Genomic DNA, 22798 nt, shown 5'->3' with positions numbered 1-22798 from the left:
GTTCCAAACACCCCAAATGTTTACAAACCCTATAGGAAATTGACTCAATTTCCACCGGACAGTAAATGGTTCTCTGTTATGAATTTAGCAAATGCCTTCTTTAGTGTACTGGTACACCCAGAAAGTGAATTCTCGTTCACTTTTTCATTCAAAGGCAAATTGTATACTTTCATGCGACTTTGTCAACATTATTGTGATTCCCCCATCATAAATAATGAGACTCTTGTTTTAACTCCGGGATTAGCGCTTCTGCAGTATGTAGATAAATGCTTAATAATAGTACCAACAGAGGAACAATGTGAAAAAGACACGCTTGCGTTGCTCTGCCAGCTAGCTAGGGATGGGCACAAAGTTCGTCTCGCAAATCTACAATTTGAGCTACAGCAGGATAAGTTCATAAGTCACTTAGTATCTGAACAAGGGAAGGCCATTGGTCAAGACAGAGTTCAAACAATCCAGCAAATTCCAAAGCCTCAGACGAAGAAACAATTACTATCATTTTTATATGCGCTCCTACTGTAGAAGACTCTGGTACGGCCGCATCTGGAATATTGTGTGCAGTTTTGGTCGCCATACTATAGGAAGGATGTGGAGGCATTGGAACGGGTGCAGAGGAGGTTTACCAGGATGTTGCCTGGTATGAAAGGAAAATCGTATGAGGAAAGACTGAGGCACTTGGGGCTGTTTTCACTAGAGAAAAGAAGGTTTAGGGGTGACTTGATTGAGGTGTACAAGATGATTAGGGGGTTAGATAGGGTCGACAGTATGAACCTTTTCCCGCGTATTGAGTCGGGTATTACAAGGGGGCATAGCTTTAAATTAAGGGGGGGTAGATATAGGACTGATGTTAGGGGTAGGTTCTTCACTCAGCGAGTCGTTAGTTCATGGAATGCCCTGCCAGTAACAGTGGTGGACTCTCCCTCTTTATGGGCATTTAAGAGGGCATTGGATAGGTATATGGAGGATAGTGGGTTAGTGTAGTTTAGGTGGGCTTGGATCGGCGCAACATCGAGGGCCCAAGGGCCTGTACTGCGCTGTATTCTTCTATGTTCTATGTTCTATGTTCTATCCCACATTACGCAACCATTCAGGCGTCCCCAAGTGGCATATCACATGGCTAAGTGTTGCAGAGCCAGAGTCCATTGGAGTGAACCAGAGGCCGATAGAGCCATTGTTGAATTGAAAATGGCACTCCAAACCACACCTACACTGGGGATTCCAAATGCAAACAAGCGTTTTTTAAAAATGGTAGGTGAGAAGTGTGGCTGCATGACATCTGTGCTGATGCAGGATAATGTGGGAAAATTGAGGCCAGTAGCTTATTTTTCGGTTCAACTTAGAACCGCCCGTGGTGGCAAGATTGCCTAAATGCCTGCGAGCCGCGGCTGGAGGTGAAAAGGCTGTTGTAGCGTTCATGGACACATCTGGCTATGGTGAATCAAACCTACTGGCCCCACCTGCGTATCCGTAATGCTTCCAGAGCAAAACAAAACAACATGTCAACAGCACGTTGGCTCAGATACAATACGATGCTATTGGAGATACCTAACATGGAGAAAGTGAGGACTGCAGATGCTGGAGATGAGAGCTGAAAATTAGATTAGATTAGATTACTTTAGATTAGATTAGATTACTTTACAGTGTGGAAACAGGCCCTTCGGCCCAACAAGTCCACACCGACCCGCCGAAGCGCAAACCACCCATACCCCTACATTTACCCCTTACCTAACACTACGGACAATTTAACATGGCCAATTCACCTAACCTGCACATCTTTGGACTGTGGGAGGAAACCGGAGCATCCGGAGGAAACCCACGCAGACACGGGGAGAATGTGCAAACTCCACACAGTCAGTCGCCTGAGGCGGGAATTGAACCCGGATCTCTGGCGCTGCGAGGCAGCAGTGCTAACCACTGGGCCACCGTGCCGCCCACAAAATGTGTTGCTGAAAAAGCGCAGCAGGTCAGGCAGCATCCAAGGAGCAGCAGAATCGACGTTTCGGGCATGAGCCCTTCTTCAGGAATCTTCAGTTTCCTGAAGAATGGCTTATGCCCGAAACGACGATTCTCCTGCTCCTTGGATGCTGCCTGACCTACTGCACTTTTCCTGCCACACATTTTCAGCGGAGATACCTAACATTACAATAAAGCGATTTAACATCTTTGATGCTGCTCGCTCTCCCCACAGAAGGGGAAAGAGACCCACATGACTGTGTCCTGTAATTCATGACATTTGCAGCCCTAGACCAGACGTGCAGGATTCACCGATTCAGAATCAGAATATGGCGTTTTGGTGTGAGGGACTAGGGGTACATAAACAAAGGCACTTCCAATTGTGATAATATATATGAGATCGAGAAGGAGAGGAAGAGCAAATCTTAGCCCGTTTGAGATTTTGTTTGGTAGGCCGCCCAATACAGGAATTGGCCCAAGACCTAAGGTAAGACAGATAACAGACCACTGTGAGGATGAGATTTTCTGTTACTGCATAAAACTCTCTACAATTCTGTCTCAAATACAGAGTCAAGTGAAGGCAGCACTACCCCAATCAGCAGAAGGGAAGATGCACGACAGAGACCCTGGAGACTGGATAGTGGTGACAGACTTCAGGATGAAAAGCTGGAAGGCAATGAGGTGTCTGGGTCCGTTTTAAGGGCTCCTTATAGCACAGGCAGCTGTTAAGTTCGCTGCGAGAGCCACTTTGATGCACACCAACCATTGCAAATGTGTAGGTGGACTTCAGGAGACATCGGACAACACCAGTACCAAATAAGTGCAAGTAGTGATTAGAAGCCTCATACAAATATGGGGCTGCCCTGGCAGGACGATTCCGGAAGGCAGGGGCATCTGGGATACAGTTGTAGACGGTAATCTTAACCAAGGTTGCTAAGTTGTTCTTTACATGCGGCCCATAGCCGTTTAGTAACGAAGACGACTATAAATGGGACAATAAATATTTATGTAGGGATCTTTGTGGTCCCAGTGACTGTCACTTAATAGTAGCCACCACGGTTATATGGACATCTCACACAGGATATAGGTATTCTATTATCAAGGAAGGAGGTGTCATGGCACTGGTAATAGTAACCGAGACTCAGAAGCGGGATGAAGAAGCCTGGTGGCGTGGAATGCATCGACCTTCTGAGGAAAGGTCTGGTGCTTAGTAAGCAGTTTGATATATAACTATCTGGCGCTGTACATGTCTTTTTATTTTTGTCATAAAATGACAAAAAGGGGGAAATGTAATGGAAAATTAACATTTACTGTGAAATCTACAAAAGCATAGAGGAAACAAAGAAGTAATGGCCTGATTGAAATTGGGGGCAGGTATTGCAGACAGACAGAAAAAATGTAAAGGCAAACCGACCTAACAGCAGACTTACAAGGCCAATTAAACCAACATAACAGCAGACTTACAAGGCCAGTCAACTGACCATGTCAACAGTCAATGAATGAGAAAAACAACTCCATATCTCGAAAGGAGTTGGATGTTTCAGGCTACTGGCCTTGATGTGTTGACAAGGATAAGCATTGTGAACCTAATCTAATACAGATTGCAATTGTTAATGTTTGCTTTATAATGTCATTGAATAAAAGGAATATGTGAAACCTATCAGGCGCTCCTTACGTGAGGCATCCATGTATCGGGTCCATTTGCAAAGATCTAAAATTAACGTTTTCTTTGCTCTTGCTAGCATTTGAGTCGAGTCGATTTAATTTCCACGACATCACAACTGAGACGCTTCAAGGGCGAACAACAGCTTGAATAGTTTGTTGGCAGGAGCAGACGGCGCTCTCAAATCAACTAGGACATGTTAGTTTTTTTGAAGGTGGTTGGTTCGAAACAAACCAGAGGTTAAGGTTTTCCGAACTGTTGTTGCTAATAATCATTCATCTTGACACATTCCCAAGATCTGTGTCAAAGATCTTGGCTGCAGAAAATACATCACAAATCGTGTTACCCCCTCAGCTCTCCAGCGAATCCAAAAGCTGAGAGCTATTGACGTGGAATAGAAACAGAACTGGCAAAGATATCTTATTTCCTGACACACCGAAACATGAATGCTCTCTGGGAGGAAGTTGAGTCATCTGGATCACGAACTGCTCGCACAAATGGCAGCGAGGCAATTCCAAACGGTGCTCACAAACTCATTGGAGCCTTGGTGCACCACCGTTACCTGGATAGTGCTAAAGTAATATAAAACAGAACAGACTAGCAGTGAACCACGAAAAGTGAAGATTACCAACTGCAATCTGTTTTATAATAGGTTCACAATGTGCTGGTGCCTCCCCCAGAACAGGAGGGCCGATCACCAGCCGCCCTCATGTGGACAGAAATGCAGGAATGAGAGGAATGGAACGCAGTTGCACATTGCGATTGCCCTTCTTTTCGCCACAACAAAAAACGGCGAGCGGATTCAGTGCAGGATCTGGTTTCCCAACAACGGTGAAATAACGATCTCTATTCACTTTCAGAGAAAATGGTGAACCACGCAAAACACCTGGAATATGACGCGGATATCTGGGTCCCGCATTATGCTGGGGGCCTTTCCAGTTGGAAGCTAAGGTGAAAACCACTGCGGCAGGGGAACACTGCGTGAATACTGACACGTTAGTGGCTAAGTGCTCTGCCACATCGCAGCGTGGTTTAGAAGAAATGATTACGTGTTATTCTGTTCAACTTCAAGACGACTCATCCCTACCAAGCGTTGCCAGCTTAATCCATTAACACAAGTGCCAACGCTGGGATTCAAACCTAAGACATCTTAAGAACTGGGACCTGAAAGGCAGCGTCTTAGCTTGCTCAGTGACCGTGGCAGACAGGCTGAAAGCGGAAAGCGAAGACCATGTGCCTGACGATAGCCTGCGGCATGCTCACAGCGAGTATGTCTGTTCTGCAGAATAAGCAGCAGAAAGGTATTCCTCCACCTGAAAAACTATGCTTAATCGGGACTCCGAGAATGGCAGACCACGTCGTAAGTTTATTCGAAACGCGGTGCCATAACGAGCTGCAACTTTCCTTGTCTTTCTCATTAACCGTGCACTTTCCAGCAGAGCCATGAGCAACTGCCAACTGGCTGCCAGCTGATTTGGAAACCTGTGTGGGAATCGAGGAGATACGACTCACTTGCTGTTCGTAAATTAAACGGTTCTTACTTTGAGATGTACAAAACTCAGTCTCTACACATATTGAGGAAAGGTCAAAGGCGATCTGAGAGGTGGAAGCGGTTCTAACTGTACGCGATTATTCTTTGTACAATGTGCGAAATGGTCTCCCTCAGTGGTCTTATTCATGTCTCTTGTTCATGACTGAAACAGACAGAAGGATTTTCACTAGAGTTTCATTTGACTTGCATTCCTCCCTCTCCTTGCTCATACTTCTCTGTGATATCAAAAAAGCAAAATGGCTACAATGGCATTCAGCACCCTACCCGTAGTTTCCTCAATTTCAGTGGATTGATTTCAGACCACACGGTAATATTAGTGACTGTATGAGAGTGTGAGTCAAGCAGTTCAACTGAGTCTGTATTCCTCTTTTTATTGCTCTTCATGACTGAATGAGGTCTCAGGATGTCCAGTGCTTCGACACTCGAATGTATGATTTTCTCCAAAACATGATTGAGGATTTTTGGTTTTGGTTCACCCAGGTTGAGTGACACCAGAGAGAATCCATATGGTGTTTCAGAGCCTACTTCTGGATGCATTTGACAGAGACTGTACATCAGGATTCCAGTGTCGCTGTGACAGGAGTAAATGGGTGTTCTCCTTGACACTGAACTAGGATGCCTTGACATGTAAAGCAAGTGCCTTACTACAGGCACAGAAAGGATCAATGCCCGGTAACAGAGCCCTTAAAGTGGACGCCCATCGAGATATACAAATCGAAGGATATTGTCAACCAGGGAGGAGAGAAATTTACTTGAGAGTGTGGTGCTGGAAAAGCACAGCAGGTCAGGCAGCATCCGAGCATCAGGAGAAACAGTGTTTCTGGCAGGAGCGCTTCATCATCTCTGTCCTCACTCTATCTGAGGAGAGAAACTGAACAACGTTTCACGCAACAATAAATTGGAACTGTAATTGTTTTCACCACAGCGGCAGATATGGGCGAGCAAATTCAAAGTAGGTTTGTCAATGAGTACAACAAGCACGAATGCTCCGTTCCCAACAATTCAAAAATCTTCAGCATGTAACAAGGGAACAAACCAAACTCCTGCTTGGTTTGAACCGCGGACGTTTGTAGTGTGGCATGAACGGAAAAACGACGTTGCAACTGTGCCAACTGACATTCGTCCAGCACGGAAACTGGCAGCCGCTCAATGCACTACCTCGCTGTTTTAAGTAGATCAATGTTGTCCGGGGTTATTAGCATGATCCAAAATGTTTGGAGAGGGAGTAACAAAAGAGAAGCTGAGTATAAAGATGGAAGGCAGGTGATATCCAATAAAAAGACGTGTGCAGAAAGGCACAGGGAGATGGACATCGAACAAGATGTTTCACTGGTCCCGAGGTCTTAACTCTGTTTTGCTTTCCAATATATTCCCAGACCTGCTGAGATTTTACAGCAATTTCTGTTGTTGGTACAGAAAGAGAATACGGGAGCGTGCTCCTGGACCGATCAACTCTCTGCTCTGTGATATTTGACTTCTCTTTTCAACCGGATCACTTCTGTACAACAGTGAAACTTCACAGTCCTGACCGACCCCACTCCCGTTACTGACAATAAACTGTTCATTACCTGTATCCACATTGGCACACAACAAAATCATTTTCCTTGTGAATTGGGGAACCTCCAGGGAGATCCCCCTTCGTTTTCCATCAGAACATTCTGAAAGAGTTAATTTTGATTCAGGACCATCTGACATGGAACCATCACTCTCAGTGCCCGCAACAAGTGGCCATTCCCATTCAGTATCTCTGAGGACTTTGGGTGTTGTACGGCTGGAGTGGAACATCACGTTTTGAAAGGGTCACTGATAGACATGTCTCTGGCCCTTGCAGTAAAGTGGAGATAGTTATCACTCAGAAAGCGATATGTGATCAAAAACAGCGGGACCGACGTGGCAACATAAGTGTCACTCTGTTGTCATACTGCAAGTGGAATAGAGAGCAAGAAACACACCACAGAAACACACGTACGTACGCGCGCGCACACGCGCACATACATACACACACACACACACACACACACACACAAACAAACACACACACAAATTCTCGATTGTTATCCAAGAGGATTTCCATCTTCAACGAAAATAGATTGATTACAGAACTTCATTACAGAGTGATTTACTTCATTGTTTCCATTCAGTTTGTATTCGCAATTCGATTCCTGATTCGTAACATCCACATGGACAGTTTTCCTCATCCCATGTACTATGTCCTGCTCACAAACACTGAATTTGATTCCAATACCATCTGTTGTTTGATCCAGGAACCTTTCGGTTTCGGGGAATTGAGTCTTGTGTCTGACCCAGGTGTGTGAATATCCTGTTTATCTGACATCGAGGATTGTTTATTGAAGTTTGGAAGTTTGGAAAACCCGATGTTATTTTGTCAACAGTCCCTTAGTAGAACTGTATTTGTTTTCAGTCAAGTAATCTTTGACTTATTAATCTGGGTCTTATTAATTTATTCAACATCGTTTTCCACAGGCTTGTACTCAAATCGGGAGAGTTGAAGTGATGGCGTCATCAAATATTTGGATGGTTTGGCAATTATTACCAGGGCTTGGGTCTATGGAGGTGAGGAAGTTTTACTTTGATCGTACAGGGAATATGGATACCATAAAGTATCTCCAAAAGGCTAACGGATGAAGGTGACAATGCACAGATATTCTGGGCGAGCAGAACGAAACAGGCAGACATGCTGACTAAGAGACAGAGAGTGACAGGATGATATTGGGATTTCCAACAGGCATAGTTCAAGTCAGTCTTGATTTATAAATTGAGTATATTATTGGTGAACCTCGATTACAAGTAAATTGTGAAGTGGAAGTAAACTGCTGTCACATAGATCGATGGAGCGATGGTAAGTGAATGGGCAAAGCATTGTCCGTTACAATATAAAGTGGAGAGTGTGATGTTTGTCAGGGAGAATCGACAAAGAGATTTTAGTCTAAATGGGGAAATGTTATAGGACTCTGACATAGAGAGGGATCTATGTTTCCTGGGATATCAAAACACATTGAGTCACTCTGCATGGGCAGCAAGGTATTAGCAAGGCAAAGGGATGATGTTTTCGTTTGTTCATTGGATGTGAGCATCACTGGCTGGGCTCAGCATTTATCCCTCATTCCCATCAGCCCTTGAGAAGATGGTGGTGAACTGCCTTATTGAACTGGAGTACTCCATAGAAATTCGACATGTGCAGGTTCGGTAATATTGGCCATGAAAAATGGCCCATAGTGATCAGAGATGCGTTGGTTAGGTGCAGTAGTCAGGGAAATGTACAGAGATAGGGCAGGGGAATTTCACACCGCGGGGATTATATACTCAATTACCCTACACTGAGTTGGAGACTGGAATTCCATGTGTTGTCAGCGAGGTGATGTACAACAGAACAAAGTCTCGAAGCTAATTGAGGGGATCAATTCGGAGAGCAACGAGAAAATAGGGAAAACAGAAATTGTTGAGAAAAGCTCCGCAGGTTTGGCAGCATCCGTGCAGAGAAACCAGAGTTACCACTTCGGATCCGGTCTCCCTTTCTCTGAAACAGACCTGAAACTATAACTCTGATTTCTCTTCACAGATGCTGCCAGACTGCTGAGGTTTTTCAGTAACTTTTGGTTTTGTTTCTGATTGATAGCATCTGCAGTTCTTTCAGATTGTATTTAGGTAGAGAATGGGGTTAAGTTCAGAGTAAAGCTGTATCTGCACTTCAGCTTTTCCAGCTCCCAGACCATGTGCACCGTGGAGTTTGATGATGACTAAGTCAATCCCTATCCCCACACTGTCCCTATCAAGCACACTTAGCCTACTTATATCACTGGCTTAGAGGGAGACTATGTTTCCCTGTACACTTTCTCCACCTAAATCTCCCAAGGTCTGTGAAGAATCGGGTTACATACAGTGTACAGATCGGTCCACAAACGTTCCCATGTCAGGGGAAGCTCTGTTTTAGATTACAGAGTAAAGCTGCCTCTACAGCGTCTCTCACAAACTCTTACATAGCTCATACACACAGACACACTATCATGCAGTCACACATGCTCAGTCACAGACACAGGAGAGGATCTCCCTATCTCAGAATCCCACACTCGAACACAACCCCTCACTCAAAATATCTCCGTCACCAACTCTCAGTCAATAAGTCACGGACACCTCAAAACCACACTCGCTCGTTCACATACACAGTTACCCCTTCACAAATATATACTAATGATACACAATCCGAGAGGTTTGCTGAATGGTAAATCGATTTCTTTGTTTTTGAGAGCACAAAATTTGAAGGCAAATTACGTCATGCTGGCCCTTGGTAAATGCCTGTTTTCTGGATAAAATGCATCTTACTCCACGCTAAATCTCTGACAGATTCTGAACAAGACCACGCACCCACAATTCAGTAGCTGACCTGTCATATTCCTATCGTATTTGCCTCTTGAAGTTTGCAAAGTTAGACAGCCTTTTAAAAATCTCAAGGCACGGATTTTAAAAGGATTCTGGAATCTGCATCTTAATCGGTGGAAAATTTGTAACAGTGTTCTCAATATCCTGGTTTTAGAGTTTAATTTGGAAATGAACATTTCTACAATTCAAGAATGTATGAATGGAAAAAAAAGCTTTTCACTCTTTTGCCCTTCTCCTGTGCTGACAGAATTCAGACTCAAACTGAAGCTTCTGTGCTCCTGCATCCAGTTTAACATTGTACCATTTGGTTTAGATTATCCCTCCTCTAACATCGATTCGCATCTCAGTTTATTTCATCTGCAGGAGGCCGAGAGATGATAATGTATAAAGTGTAAGATGTGTTTTAATCTGCCAAGAGAGGACACATGATTCCAAAAGTGTCAGTTAGCCATTTTCGCTTTGTTACAGGCAGCCATTCCATGTTAGCACAGCGCTGACAGCGACTTTATAAACCGGGAAAGGCAAGAACGGTTTGGGGACTTGGGAGTCCATGTGCAAATCAATGCAGAGTATATTCACAGAACTAGAGCTCGACGGCACGGGTTCAATGGCCAGCGAAATGACACAAGCACAGGACTGTGTTCCTTGAATTCAGAATGGTCTAAAATGATGAAGGTTTGAGAGTCAATGACAGGAACTGCAGAATTAGATAGCGAGAAAATATCGTTGTTGCTTCTGGAGACTATAATTAGGTTCAGTGTCGAGTAATCTAACGTCAGACTGGAACCCTTTACAACTCAGGCCACGTTCAGCATGAGGTTAGATTTTGTTTAAATCACCCGACACTGTCCCCAACAAACTCTCACAGAAAAGCGTCGGCATAGAGTTAAGTACAGATTAAAGTCCAATTACACTGCTCTCATCAACAACTCCCAGGGCAGGAACAGCACTGAGTTAGATGAAGAGTAAAGCTCCCTTTACATTTTCCACATCAAACTCTCCCAGGACAGGGAAAATACTGTGCCATATGACGATAAAATGACTGCATTCCATCTGCTGCTGCCTTGCCTTGTGTGGGTCACAGAGCGAGCTCCGAAACATCTCCAGGACAATCTTATCCAGTACCTGCGGATGTGGCTCTCTACCTGTGTCTGTAACTCTCTCTCTGTTTCTGAAATTTCCTCCCATTCCCACGACAATGCTGAATACATTTCAAAACCGTTCAATTACCTTTAAAACATTTTAGGATAACCTTAAGATTTTTTTACAGTGTTTATAAATATCCATCATTACGTTACTTGCGGATATCCAGTGTAGTTCGTCTACGTTTATACTGTCCGTAAATCACAAAGGAAATTAATATCCAGGGTCCATGAACAATCCGGAATTTCCATGAAGTGTCTGTCTTTATTGCATGCAATTTGCCATTAACAGCATGTGATTGGCCTTCCTATGGCTTTTTTTTTTCATTTCGACACTATCAGGAATCATGTATCATTTAGACCCTATCAGGAACCACTTTGATCCTCAGACCGACTGTGCATCGTCAGTGCAAATAAAAATTAATTTTTCAAGATGCAGGAATGTCTGAACGAAAACAACTACTGATGTGTTTCTCCAATGTAATCACTGATACCTTTTTAGGATGAGATTTTCAGGAGGATATTTAGATGACAGAAACCAGGAGCATGAAGAATCCATTCAGCCCTTTCAACCTGCTCTCCCATTCAATATGATCATGCCTGATTCTCGATCTCACTGCTATATTACCACTTTCTCACCAAAGTTCATGGTGGAGAATGGTACAATTACAACATTTGGTTCACGTTTGTAGGAGGAATCGAACAGAAACCGAATGACTCTGTTGAAAATAGTGAAAAGTTATTAAACATTATCATTCAGGGGGATTTATGGTATCAGAAAATTAACTGATGATGTGGACGACAATTGATACAGAACAGTACAGTGCAGGTTCTTCAGCCCTCGATGATATGCTGATGCGTTAATTTACTTTAACATCAAACTAATCTGTATAACTTATCTTCCATGTGCCTTTCCAAGAGTGGCTTAAACATCTCTAATGCATCTGATTCAACTACCACCGCCACAGGGCCTGGTCGGTGCGTGGAAAGAACTTGCCTCTCATCTCCCCGGAACCTTCCTCCAACCACCTTTAAATTATCCCCCCTTATACTGACATTTCTGTACTGGGAAGAAGTCTCTGGCTATCCACTCTATCTGTGTCTCTTATCATCTCATACACCCCACAACAATTCACCTTCTTCACTGCAATGAGAAAAGCCCTTGGCCCCTCAATCTTCAGGAAGCATGGTGGTAAATCTCCTCTGCAGCGTTTCGAAAGCTTCTGCCTTCAGGATAAATCTAGTCAGATTGCAGATTTAAAAATCTGTTACCGATTCTGAACAAACGTCACGTGCAATATGCTTTAGAAATCTCGATCCCTCAGCTAGTTTGAGGGTTTGCTATGTCAGAGTGTGATTTTGATTAAATACAGGAAATGTCTCCCCTCCCCCATTGCGTGACTGTTTTGTTCTTTATGATAAACACAAAGCTCTCGCCTCTCTCGTGTCTGTTTCACTGGAATTATGTGCTTCATATTAATTGGCCACTAACAATAAGGAAGTCTGGCTCTGACTATTTCATTGTGAGCATATCAGGAATCCTGTGGGGCACTTTCATTCTCAGACCGACAGGAAATGGCTTCTGCATGTGTCCTCCCAAATTCTGCAACTCTTCATTTCCCTGTTTACTGCATTGTCAGTTTGTGTCATCTGCAAAATTTGAAGACATGTCCTGTTTTATGGAGGTTGACAGTGAGTAAAGCTCGATGTCTACAATAAAGAATCCCAAGCCAAAGGTCAGCATGCTGACATCTCTTGATGTCGGTAACCAAGTTCTCATTGACAAAGTGGAAGGTTGAGATTCAGAAAATGAATAACCGTGATACTCTGTTCTGTCCATTGACTCTCCACCCCTCAGTGAAATTCAAATAATGATCTAGTTCCCTGTTAAAAGCGTCAGTTGGAGCAGCTTCCACTAGAACCCCACCAGGGCCCTCCACACACACACCAAGCATTGTGTGAACAAAAACATCTGTTACAACATATCTGTTAGTTTTGCAGATAATTTCAGCGTGTGTCTCATTCTTAAATCTTATATCCGGGGAACAATTTCTCCCAGAGGTCTCATGCTTTATGAAAGTCCCATCAGATCCCCAATGTGAAAAGTCTCATTCTTTCCAATCCATCCCCACAATTGAAGGTGCTGACCCAGGAACAAATGCACACAATATTCCAGTAATCTGTAGTGGTTACTTGCCTCGACGCCAACGGTCTTCTCACAGCAGAGAACGGCGCGAGCTGGGCGGAAGTGAGGTGGGAGCGCAGAGCTGGTCGGGAAGATAAGTGACTGATATTTGAGTGGGTGTGTTCTAGACCCCAGGGCCTCCCTCCCATCCTCCTCCTCTAACCTAATTTAAAGTCCACAGGTAAGTTTAAAGTCCACAGGTGAGCTACTCAGTGTTCTTGTTTTCGGAGACGAGGTGTAGTGTAATGGCAGCGCAGGCAGTGTAATGTTCCTCCTGCAGGATATTCGAGGTAGGGGTGACCACCGATACTCCTGCCGACTTCATCTGCAGGAAATACAGTCAGATCCTGCTCCTCACAGAACGAGTTAGGGAACTGGAACTGGAGTTGGATGAACTGAGGATTATTCGAGAGGCTGAGAGGGTGATAGACAGAAGCTACAGGGACATAGCTACGCCAGAGAACAGAGGTAGCTGGGTAACAGTTAGTGGTGGGAAGGGGAGGACGCAGGCAGTGCAGGGATCCCCTGTGGGCGTTCCCCTAAACAATAGGTATACCGCTTTGGATACTGTTGGGGTAGCAGGGGTAAGCTGCAGTGACCGGGTCTGTGGCGCGAGATCTGGCTCTGAGACTCAGAAGGGAAAGGGGGAGAGGAAGAGAGCGCTAGTTATAGGAGACTCTCTAGTTAGAGGGACGGACAGGCGGTTCTGTGGACATGGGCGAGACTCTTGGATGGTTTGTTGCCTCCTGGGTGCCAGGGTCCGAGACGTCGCGGACCGTGTCTTCAGAATCCTTAAGGGGGAGGGTGTGCAGCCAGAAGTCGTGGTGCACGTTGGCACCAACGACATAGGTAGGAAGAGGGGTGGGGAGGTCATTCAAGAGCTCAGGGAGTTAGGCTGGAAGCTAAAATCTAGGACAGACAGAGTCATCATCTCTGGGTTGTTGCCGGTGCCACGTGACAGTGAGGCAAGGAATAGTGAGAGAGTGAAGTTGAATACATGGCTTCAAGGATGGTGTAGGAGGGAGGGATTCAGGTATTTGGACAATTGGACTGCATTCTGGGGAAGGTGGGATCTGTACAAGAGGGACGGGTAACACCTGAACCAGAAGGGCACCAATATCCTGGGGGGTAGGTTTGCTAGCACTCTTCGGGAGGGGTTAAACTAATTTGGCAGGGTGATGGGATCCGGACTTGTAGTCCAGCAAGTAGGCTAGCTGTTTGTCAGGATGTCCAAGAATGTAGGGAGGCTGTGAAGAAGGTAGCACAGACAGGGAATACTTGCGGACACAGAGATGGGTTCAAGTGCGTATACTTCAACGCAAGGAGTATCAGAAATAAGGTGGGTGCGCTTAAGGCATGGATCAGTACCTGGGACTACGATGTTGTGGCCATCACGGAAACGTGGATAGAAGAGGAACAGGAATGGTTGTTGGAGGTTCCTGGTTACAGGTGTTTCAGTAAGATTAGGGAGGGGTGTAAAAAAGGAGGGGGGTGGCATTGCTAATTAAAAATGGTATAACGGCTGCAGAAAGGCAGTTCGAGGGGGATCTGCCTTTAGAGGTAGTATGGGCTGAAGTCAGAAATAGGAAAGGTGCAGTCACCTTGTTGGGTGTTTACTATAGACCCCCCAATAGCAGCAGAGATGTGGAGAAACAGATTGGGAAAATTCAACGTCCGAAATATTGATTGGAAGCTCTTTAGATCAAGTAGATTGGATGGGGCGGTGTTTGTGCAGTGTGTCCAGGAAGCTTTTCTAACTCAGTATGTAGATTGTCCGACCAGAGGGGAGGCCATATTGGATTTGGTACTCGGTAATGAACCGGGACAAGTGATGGGCTTGTTAGTGGGTGAACATTTTGGTGATGGTGACCACAATTCTTGACTTTCACCTTGGTTATGGAGAGAGATAGGTGTGTGCAACAGGGTAGGTTTTCCAACTGGGGGAAGGGTAATTACGATGCTGTAAGACAGGATCTGAGGAGCATAAGTTGGGAGCATAGGCTGTCAGGGAAGGATGTCGTGGAAATGTGGAACTTTTTCAAGGAACATATACGACGTGTCCTTGATATGTATGTACCTGTCAGGCAGGAAAGAGATGGTCGTGTGAGGGAACCTTGGTTAATGAGGGAGGTTGAATGTCTTGTAAAGACGAAGAAGGAGGCTTACATAAGGTTGAGGAAACAGACTTCAGACAGAGCAGTGGAGGGATACAGGATAGCCAGAAGGGACCTGAAGAAAGGGATTAGGAGCGCTAAGTGAAGGCATGAAAAGTCTTTGTTGGATAGGATCAAGAAAAAACCAAAATGCATTTTATGCGTATGTGAGAAACATAAGAATGACGAAAACGAGGGTAGGTCCGATCAAGGACAGTAGTGGGAGACTGTGTATTTAGTCGGAAGAGATAGGAGAGGTCTTGAATGAGTACTTTTCTTCAGTATTTACGAACGAGAGGGACCGTATTGTTGAAGAGGAGAGTGTGAAACGGACTGGTAAGCTAGAGGAGATACTTGTTAGGAAGGAAGATGTGTTGGACATTTTGAACAACATGAAGATAGACAAGTCCCCCGGGCCTGACGGGATATATCCTAGGATTATGTGGGAAGCAAGAGAGGAAATTGCAGTACCGTTGGCAATGATCTTTTCGTCTTCAATGTCAACGGGGGTGGTACCAGAGGACTGGAGAGTGGCGAATGTTGTGCCCCTGTTCAAAAAAGGGAATAGGGATAACCCCGGGAATTACAGGCCAGTTAGTCTTACTTCGATGGTAGGCAAAGTAATGGAAAGGGTACTGAGGGATAGGATTTATGAGTATCTGGAAAGACACTGCTTGATAAGGGACAGCCAGCACGGATTTTGGAAGGGTAGGTCTTGCCTTACAAGTCTTATTGAATTCTTTGAGGAGGTGACTAAGCATGTGGATGAGGGTAGAGCAGTGGATGTAGTGTACATGGATTTTAGTAAGGCATTTGATAAGGTTCCCCATGGTAGGCTTATGCGGAAAGTGAGGAGGCATGGGATAGAGGGAAATTTGGCCAATTGGATAGAAAACTGGCTAACCGGTCGAAGTCAGAGAGTGGTGGTAGATGGCAAATATTCAGCTTGGAGCCCAGTTACAAGTGGAGTTCCGCAGGGATCAGTTCTGGCTCCTCTGCTGTTTGTAATTTTTATTAATGACTTGGATGAGGGAGTCGAAGGGTGGGTCAGTAAATTTGCAGATGATACAAAGATTGGTGGAGTTGTGGATAGTGAGGTGGGTTGTTGTCGGCTGCAAAGAGACTTAGATATGATGCAGAGCTGGGCTAAGGAGTGGCAGATGGAGTTCAACCCTGCCAAGTGTGAGGTTGTCCATTTTGGAAAGACAAGTAAGAATTCGGAATACAGGGTTAACGATAGGGTTCTTAGTGAGGTGGAGGAACAGAGGGATCTTGGGGTCTATGTTCATAGATCTTTGAAAATTGCCACTCAGGTGGATAGAGCTTGTAAGAAGGCCTATGGTGTATTAGCGTTCATTAGCAGAGGGATTGAATTCAAGAGTCGTGAAGTGATGTTGCAACTGTACAGGACTTTGGTTAGGCCACATTTGGAGTACTGTGTGCAGTTCTGGTCGCCTCACTTTAGGAAAGATGTGGAAGCTTTGGAGAGGGTGCAGAGAAGATTTACCAGGATGTTGCCTGGAATGGAGAATAGGTCGTACGAGGATAGGTTGAGAGTGCTCGGCCTTTTATCTTTGGAACGGCGAAGGATGTGGGGGTGACTTGATAGAGGTTTATAAGAGGAATAGATAGAGTAGACAGTCAGAAACTTTTCCCCCGGGTGCAACAGAGTGTTACAAGGGGACATAAATTTAAGGTGAAGGGTGGAAGGTATGGGGGAGATGTCAGGGGTGGATTCTTTACCCAGAGAGTGGTGGGGGCATGGAATGCGCTGCCTGTGGGAGTGGTAGAGTCAGAATCATTGGTGACCTTTAAGAGGCAATTGGATAGGGACATAGATGGGTGCTTAAGCTAGGACAAATGTTCGACACAACATCATGGGCCGAAGGGCCTGTTCTGTGCTGTATTGTTCTATGTTCTATGTTATATGTTCTAAAGTGGGCTCACTGTATATCACCTTCTCGGGAGGAATATGTGACAGCCCAGCCAGTGAAGGCCACATTCTGAATGAATAAAACCAGGTGACCTTGTGACAGCCGTCTCGCTAGCTCAGCCTCACTCCCTTCCTGTGGTATTCTTTGCCCCTATAAATGAACTCAATGCTGCATGCTTTACTGAACTACACTGCTGGGAATTGTTGTTGTTTGGCCATCTTCCTGAAACTTTGACTAACAGTGATTATCACTTGCCATTCTGTAATGACTGAAGTCTGATAAATACAGTGAACCTTTGTCATTTGTTATGCACGGCCAAAGAGACAAATGGACAAACCACATCTGATTGGGATGTAAAATAAAGCAGGATGTAATGTAATGTATTGTCGGGTCATCAGATCATGAAAACAGCATCTATACAAAAGAGTGATGAGATAAGGAAGCTAACCCAGAATATCAAACTGTCCTAACTTTGGTTACCTGCCGATAAACCTGATCTGGTAAGACCAGATGCCATGCATTTTATCCACAGTCTTTTAGATGCAGGCCCTATCTGCCCATTTACTGCAATGTAGTTCACACTGAATCAACAACATTTGATTTTTTTTCGAGCAAGCAGGATAATTTACCCGGTCAATTCTTTATCTGACATACTCTAGATGTCATGTGCCCTTTCTGCAGTTAAAAATCTCATGCTCAGTTGAAAATGACACCAATAATATTGTGATAGAATCTGCATTAAGTCCAATGGCCCGGATATTCTGACTGTGATTGCTAGTCCAATCACTTTATGTTTTAAAGTGTTATTGCAGGTCGTGCTGTTATAATATTCTGCTTAAATGTCAACACAAGATTGCAGTACCGATTGACGAATTGGGGATGTTGCTTCTACAGCACAACGTTTTGAACTGTGTGTCTTAACTGTCACACGATTACAACGTCAACCCTTTAAGTGGTTTCGAAAGAGCAATTTTTCTATCCCGCATGATTGCACAGGAACGCAACCATCGTGACTGTACTGAGCTCCAAACGTCCAGCTGGAACATGGATTCCAGTCCCTTCAAAAATACAAAGTACAATTGAAATGAACACATTTTTCTTTAACTCAGGTGTATTGGGAAAAGGCAAACCATGTCCGTGTCTGTGATTTAAACACTCAGATCCACAGCCAAACCCTAACAGCTGCTATGAAAAAATGCGCATCTAGGTAATTGTGGGGTCAGGTGACAGTTTGTTCAGGCGTGAGAGTATCATAAAAGTGGTTATGGGAGGCTGGAGTTGAGCGTTGTTAGTGATGTGCCGTGGTGGCTTGGGGTTTTGGGCGAGTGGGAAGGATTAAAAAGGAAGGGTTAGCAGAGCGAGATGTTGGGCATGTGTCGAGGGCTGCACCTGGTCAAAGTGACTATTTAAATGTTGTTGGGTTGGAGCATTTTTTGTCTCGCATTTCCTGAACAATTAGTAACTTTCCAACTGGAACCCTCCAAATGCTCCAAATTTAGTGGATTCTTTCGGAGGATCTCTCCATGAGAATCTTCATGTCCCCAGTTGATTACCACAGAGTCTATGTCCAGGTTTTTGCAGGGGCCTGGCATGCATTCCAGCCTGTGATTCTCCAACAAATACCTGACCACTAGAATGGGTCCTTTCTGACTGAATTAATGCAGAGAAATATTTAAACTTTTCAGTGTAATTCTTTGCTTTCACAACCTACTAGAATCTGCTGTAAATAATACTCTCCATTAGATGTTCAGCTGTATATCAAGTATTAGATATTCGACCCTTTTGAATGGCTGGGTCTAACTCAGTGGAATAGTTCCTGTCCTGAACACACGCAGTTTCAATTCCCAAGCAAAGTCACTGGGCACAGGTGTCACATCGGTTCCCTTAAACTGGCTGTCCAAGCTCTGTGTGTTATTGTCACCGTCCCCTGTGCAGCCCATAGTAAGGCCCACAGCGACTCATTCCTGGTCGTGCCTTTCTCATTGGGGAACACTGAGACCTGGAGATTCTATAGAGGCTGCGCTGTGGTGTCTGACCCCTGAGTCTCATCACCATGCGGCTGGGTCTTTGCCCTCACAATGGGAGATAAGCCTCTCTCAGCTCGAGCTAGAGATTCAACAACAGCCAATAGCATTTCCCCCTGGAGCACGGCCGCTGAAACGGGAAGGAAAGGAACTCAGAGAAAGCTGCTCAAATAGAGAGAGCACGGGGGAGAGAAACTGAAGTTCTCACGTATCCAAAATCAGGTTCGGTTGCAATGACGACAGCTATCTTTTCCCATTTGAACTGAACTGATTGTACTGTAATCTGAAATATGAAAATTAAATCGTGTAAAATACTAACTGTCAATAAGGGAGAAACTGGAGTTTATATTCCAAAATCAATGTGTTAAGCGTAAATTCTAATGAATCCTAATCATAATTTACTTATTATATTGCAAATTAACAGATACTCCCAATCTGCTGTAGACTCTAACTCTGTCTGAGTTCCATCTGCTTTCGTCAGAAATGAAAAATGCAGCAATTAAAAGGATTTTTTGACAAAGAACAAAGAGGGGAACCGGAGGGAATGAAAACAAAATGGAATTGCAGGAATGATGAGATAACAAAATTGTAAGGCTGCAAAACAGAACCTCTGCATCCCAACTTTCTTACCAAAAGTTGCTTGGAAGCACAAAGTAATCGGTCGGGAATGGAGCTTGTGCTGGACTTGATCATAAGGGCCAAAATATTACTGGAAACTATGAAATACTGGGACCAGGATTGGGATCAGGAGGTGTGGCCACGTTGGTAGGATAGGAAAGGTCGTGAATCCAATATTGTCAGATCTGGTCAATTAACGGTCGGTCAGCAGGGGGTGCGTCGTTCAATCAATGTGGGCAGAGGATGTTCCAGTTCAGAGAATTCTGCAATCAGATTTAAAGGTTGTTACCTATACTTTCAAACAACAGCTCTGGAGAGATATTGGGTACGAACAAACATTTACCATCAATTAGATTCAGGTTGCTCCCTGATTCATTAATGTTCCTCCAGGCTACTTGGGCACAGGAACAGTCGCTGTTCCATCAAGGCTTGAGAGGATCAATAAGTCAATGTGGGCAAGTTCAGAGAGAGATTGCTGAAGCGGTGAGTACGTATGGGGAACCTGGTTGAGTTAACAAAAAGGGATCAGCGAACAGGCATTTTCTGGAAGGGTTACAAAGTTAAACTGAAGAACTTACATGTGGTCAGAGATGAAAGTGAAATTGAAAGTAAAACACATCACATCCAGCCATTGGCAAATCCATGGCAGCAGACTCTCCTTCCAAAAGGTCAGGGGAAGTTGGACCCAGTGTGCCCTGACAGGGTAGATCAGCTGCTGACTGCAGTAACTTGATTATGGGGAGTGGTGGGGTTTCGGGGGAGTGAGTGTTGGGGGCCTCACAGGCACTTCCTGTGACCAAGAGCAGCTCCTCATCCCCTCTGAAAATTACACCAGAATCCGCGCAGAAAGCTCTCAGGTTGTCGGCACCTCTCGTCTTCAGGCAATTAGAGAGCCATAATGATGAAAACCAATGGAGAAAGCAGATAGCAGCTTGACATCACTTCAGCTGTCAGTGCAGAGGTACAACATCACAGCACACGCATTTGTTAAGAAGGTCACCTTGAAGTCCTTAGATTTCACAAGAATCTACTTTGTTATTACATGTCACCGTGGTGTGTCAGCATTTTCAATTGATTCTGGTGGGATGCATGACAAGTCAATACCGTCAATTCTGCACCCCACTGGGAGTAGGGAGTCAGTGAACTGTTTACAGAAAAGGGCCATCGGCTACAGGGCAATGAGCTGTTGAGAAGAGCACACCTAGTTGGTTTGGTGCATTACCAAGTGTAGCAAAGCTTACCTGGTCAGATGGTTCAGGGCTGTGTGAAATTCCTGCCCGCAGCATGGAATTATGGACGTCCGGGTTCTCTAACGTGAGACACTCAGAGGAACAGTGGATACTAGCATTCAATTTACACAAGGTCTGCCGGGACAGGAGGGCGAATGGATAAGAGTCTGAAATAGTGGCAGCATCAGTCGCAGTGGCAGGTCCAATACTGAAGTTAATGGGTTAGGAGAGTGGATCGTTATGGGTACTGCTGAAAACCCTACAGTGCAGAGGGTCTTGTAATTCAGATAATTTTTCGAGTCGGGAGCCTCGGACGATTGGACAGATCCAGAATCCACCACAAAAGAAATGATCCGCTCCCCAACACCTCCACATCCAACATCGAATTTCAGACGGGGCGTTTGAGAGACGTATTGAGATCGCCTGTGAATCCTCCCTCTCACGATAGCCCTAGTTAGTTTCTGAAGCACGGGGCAAGGGATCAGCCACAGTGTAGGCAGTCTGTTGAAGCTGCCTCTGTGTTGTGGTGGATTGCTGACGTGTCTGCGGAGAGGGTAGATAGTCCTGGGCAACATTGCCTGGACCAGCACTGTCTCACGCAGTGTTCCAATTTCCCACTGTTCCAGCACTGCCTTCTTTGAATTGCCCTAGTTTGCTGTACTGGCCTGGTGGCGTCCCTGTGGTTGTCGGGTTGCACAAGCAAGTCGAATGCCCCCGTCCGTTTTGGCGTAGTGAACTACTAAGTGCACATTACTACAAATTACGAAGTGCAATTAAAGAGTCCGTCCAGCTCGTCGTTTGATTGTGGAACGTGAAAACGTGAGCATTCGTAATGTCTGCACGGGCAACCGTCCGTCCTCTGATAATGGAATGCCTGCCGTGGAGTTCCAGACCTCCCGAAAGCGGACAATGACATTGAGCAAGTGCTTGGAGGCTCTGCAGACACTGGATAACTGCCCAAAATCGGTGTGCAGTCTTGCACTGGACTTTATTGAATCCTTCATGGTGCTGTCCAGTCATTTTTATCCAGTCTGCAGCGGTGTCCCAGGTGTGGATGGGGGTGTCAATAACAGGGCTAATGGTCACACAGTGGGCCATATGCACTAGCTGCAATATGGTCGGCACATCTTGGGGCAGACAGTTGTATATACAGGAAATTTCGAGGACCCAATTGTAGAACGGGAGCAGTCACTTCAACGGGTCTGGTTCATCTTGGTGCATGGCCCAGACCTCTGCGCGGATCCAGGTGTTATAGGAGGGAGTAGACACAATCATGATGCGGGGATCCTGGCAGTTGGTGCCCTGGTATTTTAGGGAAGCACTCGCGCTACACGTGAGTCTGCAGTTATCATTTGTGTTGGGCAGCAGTGGTGATTCATACTGCCCGGCAGCTAATGTGCACCTCGCGGGCTTGGTGTGAAATGTCCGGTAGAAAAAAATGCAGCCACTTCATTCAGGCCCAACGGGTGTGGCTCTGCAGACTGTATGGGAAATGTCGGGTACTGTGCGGTATAGGGCGATGCGGCCGTGTCTGCAGTTGATGAGGTCTCACTGTCGTTTTTGATTGCAGCAGTCTTTCGTCTTCGCGGCCTGATACTGCTGGGTAACCTGTCGAAACTTTGCAAGACACTGCAGCATGTATACCATGTCCCAGGAGGAGTCAACGTGCCCTCCCGTAATGGCCGTGGTCCAGTAATCAAGCTTATCGAATTTAAAGGACCTCCCATATGCCCAATTTCCTTGTGGCTATGTGGGAAAGTCTCCTGCAAAGTGGGTAAAGCAACTGCCGTCCCCTGTCTCTTTTAGCACAGTGTCTGTCAGTGAACCAGGTGTAACAAGCGAATCTCCGATTTTTATTTTGAAGTTCACATATTTACACGGCGGCGTGGTCAGAACTGCTGCCTCACAGCGCCACTGTCCCAGGTTCAATTTCAGCCTTGGGCGACT

The sequence above is a fragment of the Chiloscyllium plagiosum genome, unplaced genomic scaffold (assembly GCF_037043375.1).
Source record: "Chiloscyllium plagiosum isolate Xiang-an unplaced genomic scaffold, Cpla_swu_hap1 HiC_scaffold_29, whole genome shotgun sequence".
Lineage (NCBI taxonomy): Eukaryota > Metazoa > Chordata > Chondrichthyes > Orectolobiformes > Hemiscylliidae > Chiloscyllium > Chiloscyllium plagiosum.
This window is presented reverse-complemented; position numbering follows the sequence as displayed.